The 20,778-nt window shown below is 37.9% G+C and overlaps 1 protein-coding gene across 3 annotated transcripts in view; it reads left to right on the top strand.

Annotated features, from left to right (window-relative positions):
• Positions 1 to 18,179: 18,179 nt before the first annotated feature.
• Positions 18,180 to 20,778, top strand: part of LOC135703890 (G-protein coupled receptor Mth2-like) — a 129,931-nt gene continuing 127,332 nt past the window's right edge. For 2 of the 3 annotated variants that reach the window (XM_065225293.1, XM_065225431.1), the window contains exon 1: positions 18,180 to 18,908. The gene's annotated coding sequence lies outside the window, so the exon portion shown is untranslated. The remainder of the gene's footprint in view (positions 18,909 to 20,778) is intronic. The other variant, XM_065225354.1, reaches the window with a different exon arrangement.

Raw genomic sequence — 20,778 nt, 5'->3', positions numbered from 1 at the left:
AATGTTACTTGGGGTAAGCCCCCCTCATGTAGCTCATGCTTTTGAATACATCTGAACATACCAACTTAACAAGATCAGAAACACCGAAGTTATTGCAGTTTGAAGCCTTACTTCCATTTATATGAGTGAAGGGGGGGAGGCGGCCAACTATCTCCCTTAATATTCCTATGAGATTGAAAAAAAAATAAGAGTTGGTTGGAAATGCTAACATGAAGCTTAAGTGTAATAATTTATTAGCCAGAGAATGATTTTTAGAAGAGGGTAGGTGGATAGTTCCGTTAGAGTACGGCAGTATGAAAATTGAATAGAAGTTGAAAATGAGCGAAGGGCCATTAATGCGCGACAGTTTTTAAAGTCAGACGCACATCTTTTGCCTAACCCGTACGATGTACGCGGAGACTTGAAGTATGTCTTCAAGTCTACAGGCAAAAGATGTGCGTCCTCCTTCTGCTCATAACTGACTGCGGCTGTGGAATAGTTTTAGCAACGTTTCATCACTACCTAAAGTCCACACATTGAATGTTGAATTTTGTTTTTTGAATAATTCATCTGAACATACCAAATCGATAAGATAAGAAACTCTGACGTTATTTCATTTTGAAACTTTACTTCTATTGATATGAGAGACACACCCTTCGACTACGCATATGAGATAGATCTATTGTTTTGGAATATTTAACCAGAACGTACCATACCGATAAAATAATCAACTTCGAAATTATTTCAGTTTGAAGTCTGTCTTTCATTGGTACACCGGCAGTGTTGGCAGAAAAAGGGATTTTTGGCATTTAATTCGAAACATTGATCTATGAACAGCTATAACTTTTTTGAGGCATGCTAGAACAATACATCCTTTGGCAAAGTTGTTAGGCACTTCGACGTATTTAGATGCGTGGTTGAGCAAAATGGTGGTCCCTAGTTATAAAGATGCAAAAAAGTAGGTTTTCCCATACCAATTTCCATACAAATTTCAAACGCAATGCGGAAAGCCGGATTAAAACCGATCGTCCCCAAATTTTGTATAGTTGTTTGGGACTTCTGAAAAAAAAATGATCATGATGACCCATCCTAATAATTACCCATTCGGCTTAGTGGATTTCCGACTGATAATAGATGGCCTAATGGCAACCGGCCTAATGATCCTTTTTTTTATACAGGGAGGAATCTGCTCCCAGACTCCTGAGAAGATAACTCAGGGTGTGGGGATGGGAGAAATAGCTCTCCCGACCCACTAAACCATACCCTGTGCTCTAGGCCCTTGCCCTCCCCGGAACCGCCCGAAAGCATTACGTCATGGGAGGGGGCCGGTTGCGCTATGGCGCATCACTTAGTGTTGTGTCCGACGTGACACTCGCTACTGCACAGTGAGCAGCTGTGCAGGGCCTTCCTCTTGTTTTTCGCTGTTCGTTGTTCGCCCGAGTTCTAGAGCAGACGTGATAGCCAGCCAACTGTCCAACAGGGCAGCTTAGGACAGATGTGACCGCTTACCAGCTGCGTGTGCTAAGCACTCTAAGAACCCGGCGTCACTCCTGCCTTTGCACAACGAGGGTTTGTGCAGGGCTTCTCAACCTCCTGTGACGAGCTGGATGGGGTTCCAGCGTCCCTACTCTGCGGTAGTTCGTTTAGCCGCAATATCTCTCCCTTGGGTTCGATAATTAGCGTTTTTAGGGCACACCACGAGGAGGCGAACTACTTCATGCCTCTAAGGACCCTACAACATTCATGATGTAACAGTTAGTTTTGGATGCAACGTTGCAAAATTTTACTCAGAGTGTTGCGTCTTACAATAGGACTTTCTGACATACATTTTGTCGTCCTTGCATCTGAATCGATTTCAAATCGATCATTTTTTAGTCAAATTATACTCGGCTGATTAAGGGTGCGCTTGATTTAATACATCATGGACTGCAGTCCACTTGATTGAATCTACGCCGAACGATGAATTCATTTCCACTTATCTCCATGCTGAGTCAATCGCTTCCGTTCGGCATTGATGCTAATGTCGTCCTCAACTGCAAAAAGTCAAAATCTGCCTTGGAGTCGACGACCTTTAAAATTTCCGGTTTCGCTGCTGAATATTATCTTTGTTTGTCGCTATTCATCCATATGATTGAATAATGATGCTAAGAACTGTGTTAGATCAGGGAACGGTCACCATCAATATCTCTCATGCCAAAGTCACGAGTTCAAGTCTTATCCCGGAAAAGTCACGAATGACTCAAGGGCGTTTAAGTGACTTAATCGTTTTTTTCTTCCTTGATTTGTTTTTCGTTGATCTTGTTTTCCGTGCTGAGCACCAATGCTTCCGACGCCAGGGAGGCAGCTCCCACACCTGGACCCTACCACCTATCGACCCATCAACTCATGAACCGGGGACCAACGGCTTTACTTCCGAAGGAAGGCGTGATCAGAGATGTTATGCCTCAGAACATCCCGGCGGCGCCGACTGTGATTGAACCCAGGCCTGCCTGGGGTGAGAGGTAATCACGCTTACCACTACACCACCGGTGCCAGTAGTTGGATCGATTTTGTATCACGCGTTTTATTTTGTGTGGCTGATGTGTTTTCCAAAATCTGCATCTTCAAAAGGAAGTAAATTCTTGGTTTAATAGAATGGATATATGTACGACCTTGGTCGAATATTCACTCCGATGTGGTAACCGGTTTCTGCCACTATTTTCACGACGGTTGATAATCAGGTGAAATAAACTGTTGGTGAAGCTGTTCACAGAAACAGTCGAGTCATTGGCTTTGAATGGGTATCGTATACTCAAATCATTTCTTTAATTTTGATGCATTCTAATAGTAACTGATAACGATCTAAATCGACTAAAAATAATTTGGGAATTATTAGGCTATTTTTGCACTTTGCGTCGTCGCATGGTAATAACCGAATATATCAGTAAATTCAATCAATGCAATAATTAAGCTGGAACTTGCTGACCTTAGTTGTTCACAATAAAATAATCTAACACTCACTGCTCTATCACGACAAATGTAAATTACTAGTTTTAATATTTCCCACATATAAACAATCTAAAGTTTCGCTGGTGGAGTAAATGAGTGGCGTGAACGTTGATCAGCGCGGGTGAATAAAAATGTAAATGTGAATTACTGGAAGCTCACAGATGACTATCTTCCACTGCGCTGCTTGGAATTTTCCCAGTTTCCTTTTGAACAGTAGGGGAGAGAGGGCACACTTGACCCCCTGTTTGGACTGTTTGGATATATATCAGCTATGGTTTTTGGACAGGTTCGCAGGAACGTATCTTTTGTAAGTTTTTAAATACTCAAAAGTCTAAAATGTGATGCATAAATTCTCAAAACTATTTTTTCTGAAATATGTCTAAAACTGCATTTTTAAGAATTAGGAGATACTTGATCCCTTATGCCGTTTATTTGAATATTTTTTTTACACACATCTCGTGATCGAATGTGTGAACATTCTGGAGGATCAGAACAGAGTTTTAAGGATTAAGTGTTTCTTAGCCTTGGGGAATCAAGTCTCCCCTAACCAAAGAAACAATCAAAATAATCAGCACGAATTCAATGATTTTAATTGATTCTACTTATTTATAGCTTTGAGTTGTACGTTTTGATTGAATTTCCTAGAAATATTAGAATTTGCATGCTGGCTTTAAGAAAGTGAAAACATACGAACTGTTCTCAAAAATATATTGGTTCCATAATCTGATGAAAAAATCACGTGGAAATTTTTCTGAAAACCTGCCCAGTGTCCCCTAAGACTGGTTGAACGGGGGCTTCCCTTAGTGCAGTCAGACTAGGATATATTTAGAGGCACAGAGTATCACTGTGGTTGCCACACAAAGAAAAAACTGTTACAGGCTTAGAAATCTCGCAATCAACAACTTATAAATTGCTCAATGAACTTTAGGTTGACGGCAGGCGTAAAATTCCTGTTGGAACGTAATTATTACGAAGAAGACGAAAAAAAAAGAAGGGGAAATTCAATTGAAAAGTTGACGATGATGCGGGTGGGCAGTGGGAGAACTGATTTCCATGCAAATTGAGCGTTTTCGGAAAAACAATCATGCGTTTGCTGTTCTTCGTATAGAAGCCGACATTTGTTAAGTGGAGTGGAAAGTGTTGAGTTTACTGAACCCTGATAGTTGGTGTGTAATTTATTTTGAAGGCTTTATATCCTTTCGTATAATTTTTCTATTTCAAAATCATGTATATTTTCCATAAATTACATCTATTTACTAGATTTCAAAATAAAAACTCTTTCCTTCGATCCTCTTCCACGAGTAAAAATGGGTTAAGATTCCCACTCCGCACTAAATTCTTGTAGATTTGGATTCTCTTTGTTTGTAATAAATTTCGGCAAGTGTAAACAATAACCACCTCTCTCACGCCCGCCGATCTGAAAACGATCATATGATATCCACACTGCTCAATTGCCTGGTTTATGAGTGTCTGGTTACCGCGTCTTCCCCATCCGTAAGTATTGTGTTTACTGTTTAGAATGCTCGGACGGCGACGACGACGACGTTGAATCGACGAAGCGATTAGGGTTCGGCCGAGCGAGAGAAACACAGGCAAATTAAATAACAACCACTCTCTGACTTTGCCGTTGCTATGGCTGTTGCGCTGCTGACTCTGCATGCCTACCTACATACCTCTAGTACCGGTCTGGAGATAGAGGGAATCCCAAAAAGTTTAACGCCCGTCATTATCGGTGTATGTGTCGCCGACTGTTGATTGCGATATAGGGGAGAACGGTGTTCGAATGAATCGATGAATTTCTGCGAAAGGCTAGTAAATATTCTAGTACGATTGGAATTGATTTGACTCACTCCGCTGTAAAGATGTTTATATATGATTATGACTCACTCTGATCGCTGATTGTGACTCTCTGAAAGCGAAATTGACCACACTGAAAATATTTTTTTTTCGCTGATTTTCTGCAGAGCATTTCGTTAACATGAGTTTCGTAAAATAAACATTTGTTTCGTAAATTGTACGAAAATTCATATTACATATTGGCAGGCTCCATATCAATAATTCGTACAATATACGAACTGACTTTCGTGCACTGCATTTAAACATTATTCGTGGATTCTTAAATTCTACGAAACTATTGGTTCACCTTCGAAAACCTCTGGTGCATACTAGCTACTAGCACGCGTGTAATACGAAACAATTCGTTTTTGGTTTTATCAGATTCGGTTTGCGTTACGAATTAATAGCCAGTGAGATTAATTTTTTATCTGTGAATGAGATTGCAACGGTTGTGAAGAAAGCGACTTTTTTCAATTCGACACAATCTGTGACGGTGTTGTTTGTTATCAACACGATCCCCTGCGTCGATGACGCTCTGCAGCTGTTGGTGAAGATTAATCATGGAGAATCATAGAGCAAAAATTCCTCACGCGAACCCGGTGCTGAATACGGTTTATTACCTGAGATAGGGCGATCAACACGATGGTCTCCTGAGTTATGTAAGGAATATCTCTAAACCGACCTGTTCACGATGCTAGATGGTGAGTAATTTCTTACCGTTTAGTGATTCCTGTTCAAACTAACCTTTTGTTTCTACCTCAATCTTAGCCGATAATTTACAAGATCGAACGATTTGGTTCGTATGTGCATTCCATCATTCTCTGGACGTTACCGAATTGGGGAATTTAATCGAAATCACGGAAGTGTCACTGCCCTACCGTGTTCCAAGCAGAAGTCCAAGCGATTCTTGAATGTTCTAAAATTTGCTTGCGTAGAAATTATAGACATTCGAATATCTGCATTATGTCTGATAGCCAAGCAGCACTAAATGCTTTGAAATCAGCAACATGTAATTCTAAACATGTATGGGAATGTGCAATGTCACTCCAAAAATTGGCCCGCCAAAACCAAGTGAACTTATTTTGGGTTCCTGGTCACTGTGGAATTCAAGGGAATGTGAAAGCCGACACACTAGCTAGGCTTGGATCATCTCAACAATTTATAGGACCAGAACCATTATGTGGAGTTTCTGCTTGCTCTCTTAGAATGGAGTTCAAGAAATGGGAAAAAATGAAAGTGGAGACCAATTGGAACAACACTCTCATTGCTAGACAGTCGAAACGGTTTATTAATCCGAGCATTTCAATGACTAGCAAACTTCTTTTACTATCAAAGAAAGATCTCAGTATTTACACTGGTTTAATAACAGGGCACTGTCCATGTAAATATCACTTGAACCTAATAGAAAAACTTCAAGATGACATGTGTCGATTATGTGGCATAGAAAACTCTGAACACCTGCTATACTCTTGTACAGCAATCTTACAAAAAGAGGCGTATTTTTCTGGATAAGGGGCTGACAGAACCCTTTGATATTTGGAATTCAGTTCCCAGCCAAGTAGTGCAATTCATTCGAAATGTAATACCTGACTGGGAAAATGCTTTCGGTCAGTCTATGTCGGTCGCTTCATAAAATGGTGTTACGACATGCTGATAAAGCAATATTAAAACGGGTAATATATCACAATAGATCTAAGTACTGGTCGCAGTGATCAAAATCGTTATGTTAACGAAAATTTATGTTCAGTCTAGTTTTATGTGTCAAATGCATACTTTTCAACTACTTCTTGTATCTGACAGTACAAAATATAATTAAAGCTGGATTTGAGGACCCAAGTAACACTTGTAACATCGTTCATTGTTACCGCGAGGCAATTAATTTAGGATCAACCCGCATAGTTGCATAAGTCTTAGCTGATGTCGATACCAAGGCCAAGGAAAATAAATGAAAAGGGCAAAACAACGACAGCATGCTTACATAATCTGACTGAACTATATACTTAGGATGCATATGCGCTCGAGTAGGATAAACACGCCCACACGTTACAGATCTGCGCATGTAGATTGAGATTAATTTTCCCTCTTTGTTCATCCTTCACGAAGGATAATAATCTAATGTTTAAACGTTACAAATGTTCGAATTCTTATTTGTAGAGCCATATCGGATCTGAGCTACAAAAAGTAACAAATTCATGAGCATATTGAGAAATCCCGGTTTCGAAAAGGACATAGTATATAAGGACTCGAAAACATAAATTAGCCCTTTTTAAACCCGCATGGAAATTCGATTATAACTAGAATAAATTAGCTTAAAGTTCGGTATTGACGCGCTTTTGAAACAATTTCTAGGCCCTTATTGTTAAGATCAATCAAGCGCTTTGGAATTACGAGTACTGCATATAAATGGTTTGAATGCTATTTGTCTGACAGAACTCAACGCACTGTTTTTAATGATTCTGTTTCCAGTCCCGTGGGGAATACCCTTGGAGTGCCCCAGGGAAGTGTATTAGGGCCACTGTTATTTATTATGTATATTAATGACTTGCGACGTGTTTTACGATTTTGCGACATTAATCTTTTTGCAGATGATACTGTGTTATTCATTGCAGCTAAGGATTTAGATGATGCCGTTTTACACTTGAAGATTTGCGTTCTCTAAGTAGATGGTTGAAGTATAAGCAGTTGAAATTGAATACAAGTAAAACTAAATTTATGGTAATTTCGCGGAATCGAGTAAATGAGAACGTCTCTGTTGTAATTGATGATGAGACTATTGATCGCGTTCGGGAGATTAAATATCTTGGCGTGATTATTGATGATACACTTAAGTTCAACTCTCACATTGACAATGTCATCAAGAAAATTGCCTAGAAGTATGGAATTCTATGTCGACTGAAAAACGATTTAACTATTGCCAGTAAAACACAGCTATACAAATCAATCATCTCTCCTCATCTTGACTTTTGCCCTTCCATTTTATTTCTGTCCAATGCAACACAAATATCGAGATTACAGCGCTTGCAGAGTAAAATAATACGTTTGATTTTGAGATGTAATAGATTCACTTCCTCAACTTTGATGTTAGACGCCTTACAATGGTTGTCGGTGAAGCAAAGAATTGTATATTTGACTATGGTGTTCATTTTTAAAGTAGTTAACGGTTTGCTGCCTCGATATTTGTGTGATCGAATTGAAAGAGACTTTCATAGATATAATACTAGAAACGCGGTTGTAATAAGAACACCACATTTCTTGACTTGTGCTTCACAAAATTCATTATATTTTAAAGGAATAAATGTTTTCAATTCGATGCCTAGACATATCAAACGTTTAGCAACACTTACAGAATTTAAGAGACACTGCATTTCACACGTTAAAACTGTCTTTTGAACAGTTATCCAGTGATTTTTTTTATGAATTGACAAATTATGTATCTTGACGAAGTTATCTTTAACGGATTATTTTATATGGATAGCTGTCATAACGACTTTTTAATAATTATTGTAGCTCTGCAAAAACTATTTCTGTTCGCCACGAGGATGATGATGGATTTTTAATATATGATTAAATAGTAGATTAATTTAAAAAAAAAGTAGTCTACAAAGGTTTGAGCCTCGCGCGCGTATTACGGATATAGAGGACTGAATTTAACATTTGATAAAAAAAAAATGCAATTTTGAAGCTTATTTGAAAGATACCTTGAGTTAGTAGTTAGTTTTCTAGCAAATGTTGGGGGTTCGTGAGCATTCCTGACATTGCTGAAAATTATGATAGCATCAGATTGCGGGGTTGCTAGTGTAATAGGATGCTTTGTTGATTGTTCATTAACTCTTGATTGCTTGTAATACTTATGAATATTTTAGGTGGACAAAAAGGCAAACTAAGAGGTGGACGCCTGAGCTTTTCCACATTTATATCGCTGTGAAGCAACTGTAAACTTTAGAGGGAATTTATATCTGTAACTGAAACCAGTTCGATTTTGTTTGCCAACCTGGTTAAAATGTCATATTCAATTATCTTAAAGATAAATCGTCCAGCTCAAACCTTTGTAGGGGTAAGAGGTGGGACCATCATCATCATCATCATCATCATCATCATCATCGTATGCGATAGTTTGAACTGTCATAGCAACGTTACGGCATCAGTGGAAAAATGGTCAAATCTTGCTAAAGATAGTCGTCTCCAAATCCATTTTTTTACATTTACATATTTTCGATAAATGTAAAACTTTCAAATATGGTAAATATGTTTGCCGCGTGTGCCGCATCACAGGACGTATTTACGTAGCTTAAACTCATGCCGATAGCGGCGCCCCCACTATCATAAGTAGCGGCTTCAAAAAGCAATGACAGTTCCAGAGGATTGGTTTTATACCCGTTATTTGTGAAATATTCAATCTTTCCGACAGGGACTTGTTTTCTTGAAGTTATACTTCAGTATTTGAAGACTCAATAACCTGTTTATAAAACATTTATAAGTGATTGTATTTGGTGAAAACTTGCCAGACTTATATACAACATGTTTTCATATCTCAGTTTTAGAATCATGATAACTCATTTTAAAATTTTATTAGTGAGTTATATTTCAGTTGTACCTATGTAACTTCTGGTAACTCTAAGACTAGAAGGTCCCGAAGAAACGAGCTCAACTTTTTGGCTCAGCTCTGGTACTATCTACGGTCCCAAGCTAATCGATGCACCCCTCGAAAGATAGGAAAATCCACGAACCCCTCATTTTATCTGTCAAACTTTCATAGCGAATCAAAACAAACATAGTGTAGTGCTTGAATTTCGTCTAGAATGGGGTACGTTAATCGATTTGCTTGGGACCAATAGGCTAGTCAAGTAGTGAGCCAATTGAAAATCGTTAGTTTCGAATTTATTGTTGTTATTACACTCTTACTCGCTGCAAAAGTCTCGAAAACACCGAAAGTATCCTCGCTCAATGTGATTCGATTAATTGGATAACAACCACATTTTTTCGTTTTACAAATCATATGTTTCGGTTCCGTACTGTTCAAAGACATACGAGGCTACCCCAAATAATCAAATGAGTTTCATAAACTGATTATGCAAGATGAATTTAAACCTGCATTTTATTTACTGTACATCATTTCCGTATTCGTCCTATTCAGAAGGCAATTCATATATTCATGAGTTTGACAGAACCACCGGCACGATATTTTTGGGGTACACTGGAAATATACTAGAGTTTTCAAGTTGCCCCCGAATCGACTTTGAAAGAACTCTCCGGAACTCCTTTCGTTAGTGTAAGTGCAGACGGGAGCAACCATGGAAACCATAAAGCTATTCCCTAGACATTCAACTGAGGATTTTGGATCTCCATGAAGTGGCTAATGAGAAAGCTGGAACGATCACTGAAATAATTGATCATGTGTCCAAAAAGCACCAAATTAGAAGCTTTCAGTGGAGACAACTCTTATACGAATTTTGGTGGCGTTAACCGAAAGGAGAACATCTTTCACTTACTGAAACAGACATTCAATTCCAATATTATTGGTGTAGGATGCCCTGTTCACGTTCTGCCCAATACCCTTCACCACGGTCTTTATCAGTTGGGAGCTTTTGACATGGACTCGATTGTCATAAAAAATTTTCAACTACCTTTCGATCTACACCGTGAGAACAGCTGAGTTGAAGCAATTCTGCGATTTCGTAAAAATCGAGTATCGTAGCCTGCAGTCTCACAGTAAAACACTCTGCCAGCTGTTCATCGAATTCTGCACCAAAAATTATCGACAAATTGTCCACGATGAGTTAAGTGAATGCAACTTGCTTTTTACGCACTCACTGGTGGCCATTTTCAGTGAAAAAAAAATCAAGTTTCTTGAAAGGGAGCAAAACACTGCTGCAGAGGTACTGCGAACGATTGATGAAGTGCGTAATTCTCTTGAGGTACCTCTAAACATAAAATCAACTCTGTCAAAGCTCAGAAAGGAAGGTGAGGACCGAAACCTTTACAATCCTGAACGATTACTTCACCAACGGAACTTTTTGCTGCTTGAGCCTCGGAGCTCCTTCATGATCCAGTCCGCTTCATGTCGGCTAGGTTCAACGAAGTCTACATCGCCTTCGACTTCAACTCTACCGTGGCAATATTTAAACGTAGACTGACTGAATTGCGGTAATGGACCTAGTGAGATTCGTTGTTTTGAAAGCCGAGGATTGCTTCGGATGATGGATGTCTAATGGAGGCGATTGAATTATAAGTTTTTATGTTTTGACTACAGTTGATATTTGAAGCCATATTTCTACTGTATTGTGGAAAGATATGGTGTTTTAACGCTTTTTCCCATCACATTCATTAAGACGACAATAAGTCAGATGAATAAATAAATAATTAAAATTAATATTGGTGTGATTTTAATTATTATATTCAGCGTTTTGTTCAGTTTTTGGACGTTTTTACCCTTCTTACAAAGAAGGGTATAGATATCACTTGAAAAACCGACTATCGATCCGAGGCCCGGAGGGCCGAGTGTCATATACCATTCGACTCAGCTCGACGAGATCGGAACATGTCTGTGTGTGTGTGTGTGTGTGTGTGTGTGTGTGTGTGTGTGTGTGTGTGTGTGTGTGTGTGTGTGTGTGTGTGTGTGTGTGTGTGTATGTGTGTATGTGTGTATGTGTGTGTGTATGTAACGAAATGAATGCGCTCACGTTTCTCAGCAACCGCTCAACCGATTTGGACAAACTTTGGTTTTGGAATCGGTGAACCGGTTTCGGAGATATGGCCGGAATAAGATCCGGTGAATATGGGCCTTCACGCTGGATTTAACGGAAAACGTATCAAAACCATCATGCGACACATCAAATTACTACAGAATTCAAAAATAAGATCAATGCAAGTCGTGTTAAGTGTTCCAGACCACATTGGACACACTTGGACATGTTCCGGGTACCCCGGGGAAGTTGCTTGAATATGAATTGAATTAAAACCCATTAAATCACATTAAAATACGATGATAAGGTGTTTGGTAGCCTCACCAAATAGACTACACCCGGATATATTCCGGGTACCCCCAGGCAGTGGCGTAGCGTCACTGGAAGACACGGGGGTGGGGGGCTTGGTCACTGATAATGACAATAAATAACTAAACTTGAATAAGTAAGAAGGGTCTGATCACACCATAGGTGGATAAATTCAGGTTTTTTCTTATCAAGATGGCGCATTCAAAATTCCAACTTTGAACGCAGATATTATGGGATCCCCTTAAGGATAACCACAAGGTGCCCCCCAAATCCTAAATCTGGCACTGCATCTCCCAGAACTTATTTTTCTAAGCATGATGATATTTTTTTTTGTTCCCATTAGGCTGGAACAAATCAGAAGTTTTTATTTTGTCACTCAATGTTCACACCAGTCGAGGGGGAGGAGGGAGGGGAGGGAATAAAAAGAAAGCCAAAAAAAAAAAAATAATAAAACATTCAAAACTCTGTTTACATTACATCTAAGCTGTGTATTTCGAACGTTTACATTACTTCTTAGCCTTCGATTTAGCCTTATACTTCTTTGAAGCTGTGGTTTTTGACACTAATGCATAACAGGAGCCACAAATGTTGACTTTATTATGTGTAACACATGGGTTATCAACAAGACATAAGTTTTTGTATCCTTTCAAGGAAGGCCATTGGTTATAATGTAGATGAATAGGATCAAAGCAACTAATTTTTGGGTTTTGGTAAATTCCGGGTAAACCATCAAGCGGAATACCACGAACGTAATAGTTCTTCTCGAAAAAAAAAGTTCTATTTTCGATAGATCCTTCTTATTCAAATATAACAAAGCAGAACAGGAAACCCAAATTGATTTGAAAATACCTATTCTGTAAAATTAAACCCAGTTTTCTCAACAATTGTGCGTGCTTAAAAAAAAATCTAACTTGACGCATGGAGTCAGGAAGGTCTATTCAACAAAATCCAAGCCTAATATTCAAAGGAAGGAGCCAACATACATCTTGGCTGAATATAAAAACAAAATTTTATGAAAAATACGTACTCTTGTCAATACAAACCTGTCTTTGTGTGTGCTTAAAAAAATAATAATCACGTATGAATTCAGCAGGGTCCATTCTATAAAATCCAAGCATAACTTTCAAAGAACGGTATCAAAATCCAACTTAGCTGAAAAGGAAACCCAAATTTATAAAAAAAAAAATAAAATTTATAATTAAATTTATAAAATCACAAACCCGGTTCAACCTTCACATATGGATTCAACAAGGTTCATTCATTAAAATACGAGCCTATTTTTCAAAGATATGACCCGAAACTGAGTTCGGCAGAGCAGAAAAATTAAATTTCACGTTTGGATTCAGCAAGTTCCATTCCATAAAATCTATAAACCTACGAAAATACGTATGGATTCAGCAATTCTTAAAAATCCACGCCTATGTTCCAAGGAAGGAGCCGAAATTCAACTTGACTGAACAGGAAACCCACATTTTTTTGAATATACGTGCTTTTGAGAACTCGATTTTCTCAAAAAATTAAAAATTCAACCTTCACGCATGGATTCAGCAAGCTGCATTCTATAAAATCCAAGCACAAATTTCAAACGATAGAACCGAAGTTCGACCAGTCTTCAAAAAAATCTACCATCACCAATGAACTTACATAGGTCTAGTCTTTAAAATCCAAGCCTGTTTTTCAAAGGATGGAGCCAAAATCCAACTTGGCAAATTTCAATAAAAATACGTACTTTTGTTGATGTAAACCCAGTTTTCACAACAATTGTGGTTGCTTAAAAAAATCTACCACACGAAGGTACATTCTTTAAAATATCAGCTTAATTTTGGAAGAATGTGCATTTCACAAGAACGAGAAAGGGGTCTAGGGGACCGGAATCCACGTTCAAAGTTATTAAATCACTTCAGGAAAGCTCAGACTAACATTAAATGTAATTCAATCACTCAACAGAAAATTTTGGACTCCCTAAGGAAGGTATGGAAGCACTTCAGAAAAGGTTTGACTCCATTTGGAAAATTTAAGCTCAAAAAAGTGTCGTTTCGCATCGGACAACTTTCTACACTTTAAGAAAAACTAGATGACCTAAACAAGATTGTGTCCTTACCAAATGCCAAAGCAGTTAACTGAGAATCACTTAGGAAATGTCAAACCCTTTCTGACTAGTTTGGATTCAGTTAGGAAAAAGTTGAATCAATGCAGGAAACTTTGGATTTATTTACGAAAGGGAATGAATCAGCATATGTTGCCTCACTTCAGAAAATGCGAAACCAATTATTTAAAGCTTGGATTCGGGATATTTGGAATCATTTAAGGAAAGCTTTGACAACTTTGAAAAGGATTGAATAACATAACAGAAAAGTTTAGACTCAGGTAGAAACATTGTTGATGACTTATTCGAAAGTTTGAACTCACTTCAAAAAAGTTCAGACTCAGCTTTGAATCTGCTTTGAAAAGTGTCACCTCAATTAGAAATTTCGGATTTGGTCTCAGTTCTAAACCAATTTTGAAAAGATTGGATTTAGCTCGGAAATTGTTGAATCACTGTAGAAAAGAATTGAATCATTGTTTGTAAGTTAAGAAATTTAGATCAAATGCGAAAAACGGGCGACTACGGTGGGCTGGGCATATTGTAACAATGTCGGATAACGACCCAATGAAAATGGTTCTTGGTAGCGAACCGACTGAAATAAAACGAAGATGTGTGCAGCGAACAAGGGGATCGATCAAATTGAAGGCGGCTTACCTAGTGAGTTGCCAAACAAGATTTGGAATGATGTTCGATGAAATCCGGCTGATCCGATTTCAAGAACCTGGCATGCCGTACCGGTCTAGTTCAAATTTATGTAAAAATACCTTAAAATAGCAAGGTTATATTCTAAAACATAAAAAAATCAAACAAAGCGAGTATCCATACCCAACTGATTTAGCGATACTCGATCCTGTTCTGTTATTCGTCTGATCCGTGCCATACACGAGTGTATCGATGGGAAGCCAAATCGGCGCAGCTCCAGGTGTCCGTGATGTTCCGTGATATTGTCATACGACGCTTTCCGAACGCGAATATTGTTCTACCCAAGTCGGTTACAAATAAAAGTTTGTAAACAACAACGTAACAACAATTAATCATTATTGAATCTAAGCTTCGACTCGAGATGCAAGAGTTAAAACACGAGATCACACCGCCGTGAAATATTTTGACACTTTGTATAGCTGAATGACTGTTCTGTACGAGATACGTTGCAAGAAAACGCGCAAAAACGAATGACAGATGACCCAGTGCATGACAAATAAATCTAGGGGAGAACAGTACATAACGCACCCCGGGAGTAAGATGCACTTTTTCATTTTATTTTGAGTTTTTCTTTGAACTTTCATTCCAATTCTAGGATTTATCATGGAGGATTTTGAGTACAGATGCTATGCTAGAAGTGCTGCTTGATAAGACAACAACAAAGTTGCGTAAAAGCCATGAAAAACACAAATGAAAGTCAGCTGGTGCATGATAATCCTTTGTGATATTCCAAAATTTTGAAGAAGGGGGGGGGGGGGGTTGACAAAAGAAAAACTTGAGGTTTGTTCCGGCCTTATTGGCTGTTCTTTCATATGCACATCTCTTGGTCCTAGTTACGTTCTAAAATGCTTTAATGCCACTGCTATCGATTTTTGTACATACATGATAAAAGTTTTATAGTTGAAGATGCTAATTTCAAATAACAGACTGCAGTGGTAATTTTTATACGATAGCATCTATCTCCCCCTTTGGAGAGGAGTGGTGAGGGGTTTTGGTAAAGAGAGATGAAAAAACCGATTTGTACCTTCCTTAAACATTGTCCTAGCTCGCTATTCTAATATCTATATGCAATCTTCACACTGCCGTACTCTAACGGAACTATCAACTCTATGCTTTCATCTACTCCATCTATCGTATAAAAATTACCACTACAGTCTGTTATTTGAAATTAGCATCTTCAACTATGTAAATCGTTGACTTCACGTAGAAATAATACTTAAACATATAGTCAAAGTATGATAAAAGTTGTTCATTTCGATACCGGGAGTTACTGGAACAAGTTTCTTAGCTGATTTTTTATGAAGTTTTAGGATTTCCCGACCATCCTGTATTTTGAAAATTCATAACTCATGATACGATAGCATCGTGAAGTAATATGCTATTGAAATCCAAGTTATGTGCCAATCTCCCGTAAAAATCGGTCAGTATGATCACCTGGAATTTATTTAAAGTACTAGAATGGTTATGAATTACTTGTTTAAATTAATTATATAAATCAAATAACTTGTTAGCATTGCTGAAGTCATCCAAATATCCATTACGCAGCATTTCAAAAATTTAGTCAAATGTGGATAAAATACTGCAGAAAATATGTTTAGATTTGTTTTTTAAACTGTATCTTTTTTAAAAAGAATGAAAAGCAAAGAATCAAGCAAATTTCATGGGATGGATTTGTTTTGACTAATAATAATCGATCCTTACTATTTGCTGCAATTCCAGTATTTAAAGATTTTATTAGTTCTTAATAATTCTAATTTTTTTCTTATTATAGTCACTTTAACACACCCCTAATAATAATTCTAATATTACCCTGAGGTTCAGATTTAAAATTTAATTCTTGACATCATACAACGCACAGCACCCAGTAGACCAGTAGGCAATTTTATTTTGAAGCAAAACTCACCTGGCTGAAATGGGAATCAAAGTCTATCATAGTGGTACTCACACACAGTTTACCTAAACTACGGGTTATTCCACTTTTCGCATGACCATTACGAATAATTTTATGCCAAAGAATAATTTACTTATTATTAATTTAATAATTACTAAAATGAAAGTCTGATAGCTTTATTTTGGAAATCTCAGGATCTTAAAATAATTCTAAATTCCGGATTTTCCTCGGTTCCCGATCATGACATTTTTTGTTATTCTGAATTTACTTAGAACTCTTCACAGGATATTTTCACCATTTTTTTAGTTCCATTTGAATCATCCTAGAATACCATCATACTTCTTTTCTATATTCCCCTAAAATAATCTTTATAATATCCAAACTTTTCCAGTTACATTATAGGAGTTCTTCGCATTACCTCTTGTAATCTCTTATAAATCAATCTCCAATTCCACAATTCCCTCAAACTGGTAATAATTCCCAAGAATTGGCACAATTTTGTGTCAATTTTTCTCTATGAAATTCTCGAAAAAAAAAATAATAATAATTTCCTTGGTACACTCTTCAGAATAACCACCACGCTCTTCTCAGACTCATCTGATAATTCCCTTTGAACTGCTTTGTAGGTAAAAATTGTTTTGAAATCTTCCTCAGTATTTCCTTATTATTCAAGTACTTTGTCAAAATGGTTTTGAATGTTTCCCAGAAATTGCGCATAATTCCGTTGAAATGTCTTAAAATGAATCTCCATAGAAACATTGGCCAGAATTCAATTGAAATTATTCTCACGATTCGTATCAGCATTCTCCTTAAGTTTCATCATACTAATTTTCTATGATTTCTCTTCCGGATTGTATTTCCTTTATTCACAAATTTCCATGCAATTGTCATCAGCGTTGACAAGACAATTGACACCATCTTCAACCAGAATTTGCACAGACTGTATATTTAACACTAGACAACGGACAACACACCACACCCAGAACCAGTAGATCAGTAGGGACATTTTCAGGTAGTCAAATTTTGCACCGGCTGGAGCGGAAATCGAACCCTCACTTCGTGGCACTCGCACTACGCCTGAACGACGGGTGAAATCGCACGACCACGAAGCCCACAAAGATGGATGGAACTCTACTCAGAATTAGCTTGAAATTCTCGTTTGATTTTACAAGGAATTCACCTTACACTTCACTGTGAACTATTTTCAGAATTACCTTAAAATTACAATAATGTCCAACGTTGATGGACTTTAATAAAGTAGCCAGTTTGGCTTTTTATTTTTTGATTAGATGGTAAATGAATTGCAGTGATATTTTTAAAGCATGTTTAAAAAATCTGGTAAAATGTGTAACATATACGTGGTCTGTCTGTGTACCTGGCAAGACGACTAAAAATCTGGAAAATCCAGATAAATCTGGCAACGCTGGTGACAGGCCTGTCAGTAGCATCCATTATGGAACACTCTGTAATACTTCAGTTTTCCATATTGAATTCATTCCTGATCGGACATTTGGTACCGGCTTCCGACTCGCATATCAGGCGACCCCGTTCTCCCCTGCATGCAAACGGATATACATATCGGCCCATGGGCCCCGATCAAGTTCCACAGTCGAGAGTGAGAGTCTCCACCTTTGGGTAGTAGCTAAAGCAGCAACAGATTGTTGTTCAGTTGTCTTTGGTTGCTTGGCCGCGATAGCTCGCTTCAAATAGATATCTCTTGTTCTGTGTAGTGTCTTTGAGGGATCTGTAACGTAGTTTCGGCGCGGTTTTAAATCTGTTTGGTATCCTAAACCAACAGGAAGAGAAGAGTGTTCCAACAACGTGTGAAAAACTCTTCTTCGCGTGCTGCAGCGTGTTGCAAGAAGGCAGATAAAAAGAAATACACGGTGTTTGTTCTGCATCGTCCAGGAAGGTGTGAAGCGAAAGGAACCACCCTTCTTCCTGGTGGTTGTTATGAATGAAAATACAGCTCTAGCGGTCCCAATCGCTCGCCGGAGAAAATAATAAAAAAAAGTGTGTTAACTGTTTGCAAACGAGTTTGCTTTGCCGGTGTTGAAAGTGCAAAATTCATACATCATTCCACCTCCAGAGAGTGACGATATGAGCCAATAAGTGTTCAATAGAGTAGGTCTTTCATCGAGGACTGAGTGAGCCAGGCGCGCAACCAGTTTCAAAGATTGTAACGTACTTAAATTACATCAGTGGATGAATGGGATTGTCATTAAATAGCAGCTAAACGGGTCATAAACCAGTTGTTGATAAGTTGATTGTTTTTGACCCCAAGAATCTCATCAAACAAGTGATATGCTGTGTTGGCCGTGTATAAATTTCCGGTTTCCTGTTTGCTGATTTTGGATCTCGCTTGAGTGCTGTGTGAAAAGATTGTCGGTGTGGGTTTTTCGCAGAACAGAATTTCCAGAACAAAACAAAGCAGGTAATTATGATGGTTATCGAGAGGGGCCTACGTCGGATGGGGCGCGTGATCGCGACTTTGTATCGTCATGGATTCATGATTGAGAAATGCTAGTTCTATCAACATTAGAAGCTTTAATCTGGATACATTGGAATGTTAGTGGAATTGCTAATTGAGTTGGAAATGATGTATGTTAATTTTTATTGGTGATTTACGTATAGGATTTAGATAAACTTCTAGCGTACGGATGTGGGAGAAATATCCAATATGTGTCAAAAGACTTCTAATTTGGAAGTGTAGTAGTGATATTTTATAAAACATGTATTATTTTATTGAATCAAAGACAATGATTGGATATTTTTTCGAGTACGCTAGAAGTCGATCAAAGTGTGACTGTTTTATTTATTTGTTTTATTGATTGAAGTGGTCTTCACTTATTGCCATTTGGAACTAGAAGTGAGATAAAGGAAGCGAAATCTAGCAGCATGTTTGGTTACACTGTATGAAATTATATGATAATTTTACGGTATTACAAAGCAGATTTCACCTCAATGTTTTCGGTTTTTATTTTTCGATACACAAAATGTTTTAGGTAATACCTAGGGGCATCCCACTCTAAACTTTAGCTCTAAGAAACATTAAATATTTTCCAATCGCTCATAAGTATTCTTAAGTATTTTTAAGTATTTTAAATCTTGCCTTATGTTCACATAGTGACCGGTTGCTAGTGCAGTTGTTTATTGTTGTTTCTCACAGAAATGTGTTGGTAGTGCTTGAAGCAGTTCCTTGATGTGTACGTAAGTTCTAAGCTATTGGGTATACTGCGTTTGATTTCATGTTCTTTCTGCATGATTGCAGCTCCAAGGTTTTTTGGACACCGCGAGTGGCGAGTTGCTGCAGGAGGAAGCTCATTTCTATGTCCCCATGAAGAACAAAGAAGTAACCCTCAGAATTCAATGTGGACACGTCTTCATACGTTACCCTGGATCGTATTGTCCTGGGTGTTAGTCAGAAGGATGCAACCTGTGACACCAACATTTTAGTTACATGGATTTGGCACTACCTATGTTTCGAGCTGATTATGTTCAGGCATGCTTTTCAAGGATTTCTTCCGATATATGCTGAAGGAGGAGAAGATGAAGCAATGGTTGACGAATCCAAATCATTTATACTTTGCAAAGAAGTCCATCCACTACCAAGAGCGAAGTAATGGAGGAAAAAAAAGTATTTATAATGCGATACTTTAAACGGACTGGTTAAGAAATGAACAGACGTTTAATGAAATTATCTCGAATGAGGGGAACCCAAAGTTGTCACAGACGTCTCATTTGTGAAGGAATTGAATTCGGTCTAGGTGCTAAATTTGTTTAGAAACATTTCCCTGTTGGGAATGACTTTGCCGGATTTGAATTTGTAAATCTGACCTATACCCATGTGTATGTTTTACAGGTTCGCGTCTGTCTGTCGGTAGGTTCCTTACCTTTTATAAATTATAATGAATTTTAATAAATAAAATAATATCAAATTATCACCATTTATTTAATTATTCTCCATTGAATTTCTCCACATTCTTGCAGTTGTGTGACAAGTTATTGACTGAAATGACCGCTGAGTGCTCAGCAGTTAAAACTTTAGTTATTTTATTGTTAAAGTGTACTGAGTGTGCATGAGATGTGGCACTCCGAATTCCATAAGTATGGTGCGGATAGCTTGCACAACTTATGATTCAGATTCAATCCTAAGCTAATTGTCCTAAGTTACACGGTCATGATCCTAACGGACGAAAAATACATCTATAACACAATGAAGTAATTTCCCAATCGGGAACGGAAACGAATGAATTAAAACAGAATGAGCAAACGATTCAAAGATTCCGATGATACGATCAGTG

This window comes from Ochlerotatus camptorhynchus, unplaced genomic scaffold (assembly GCF_037179485.1).
Source record: "Ochlerotatus camptorhynchus isolate MF236.1 unplaced genomic scaffold, CSIRO-AGI_Acam_v1.1 ptg000002l, whole genome shotgun sequence".
Classification (NCBI taxonomy): Eukaryota; Metazoa; Arthropoda; class Insecta; order Diptera; family Culicidae; genus Ochlerotatus; species Ochlerotatus camptorhynchus.
This window is presented reverse-complemented; position numbering and strand designations above follow the sequence as displayed.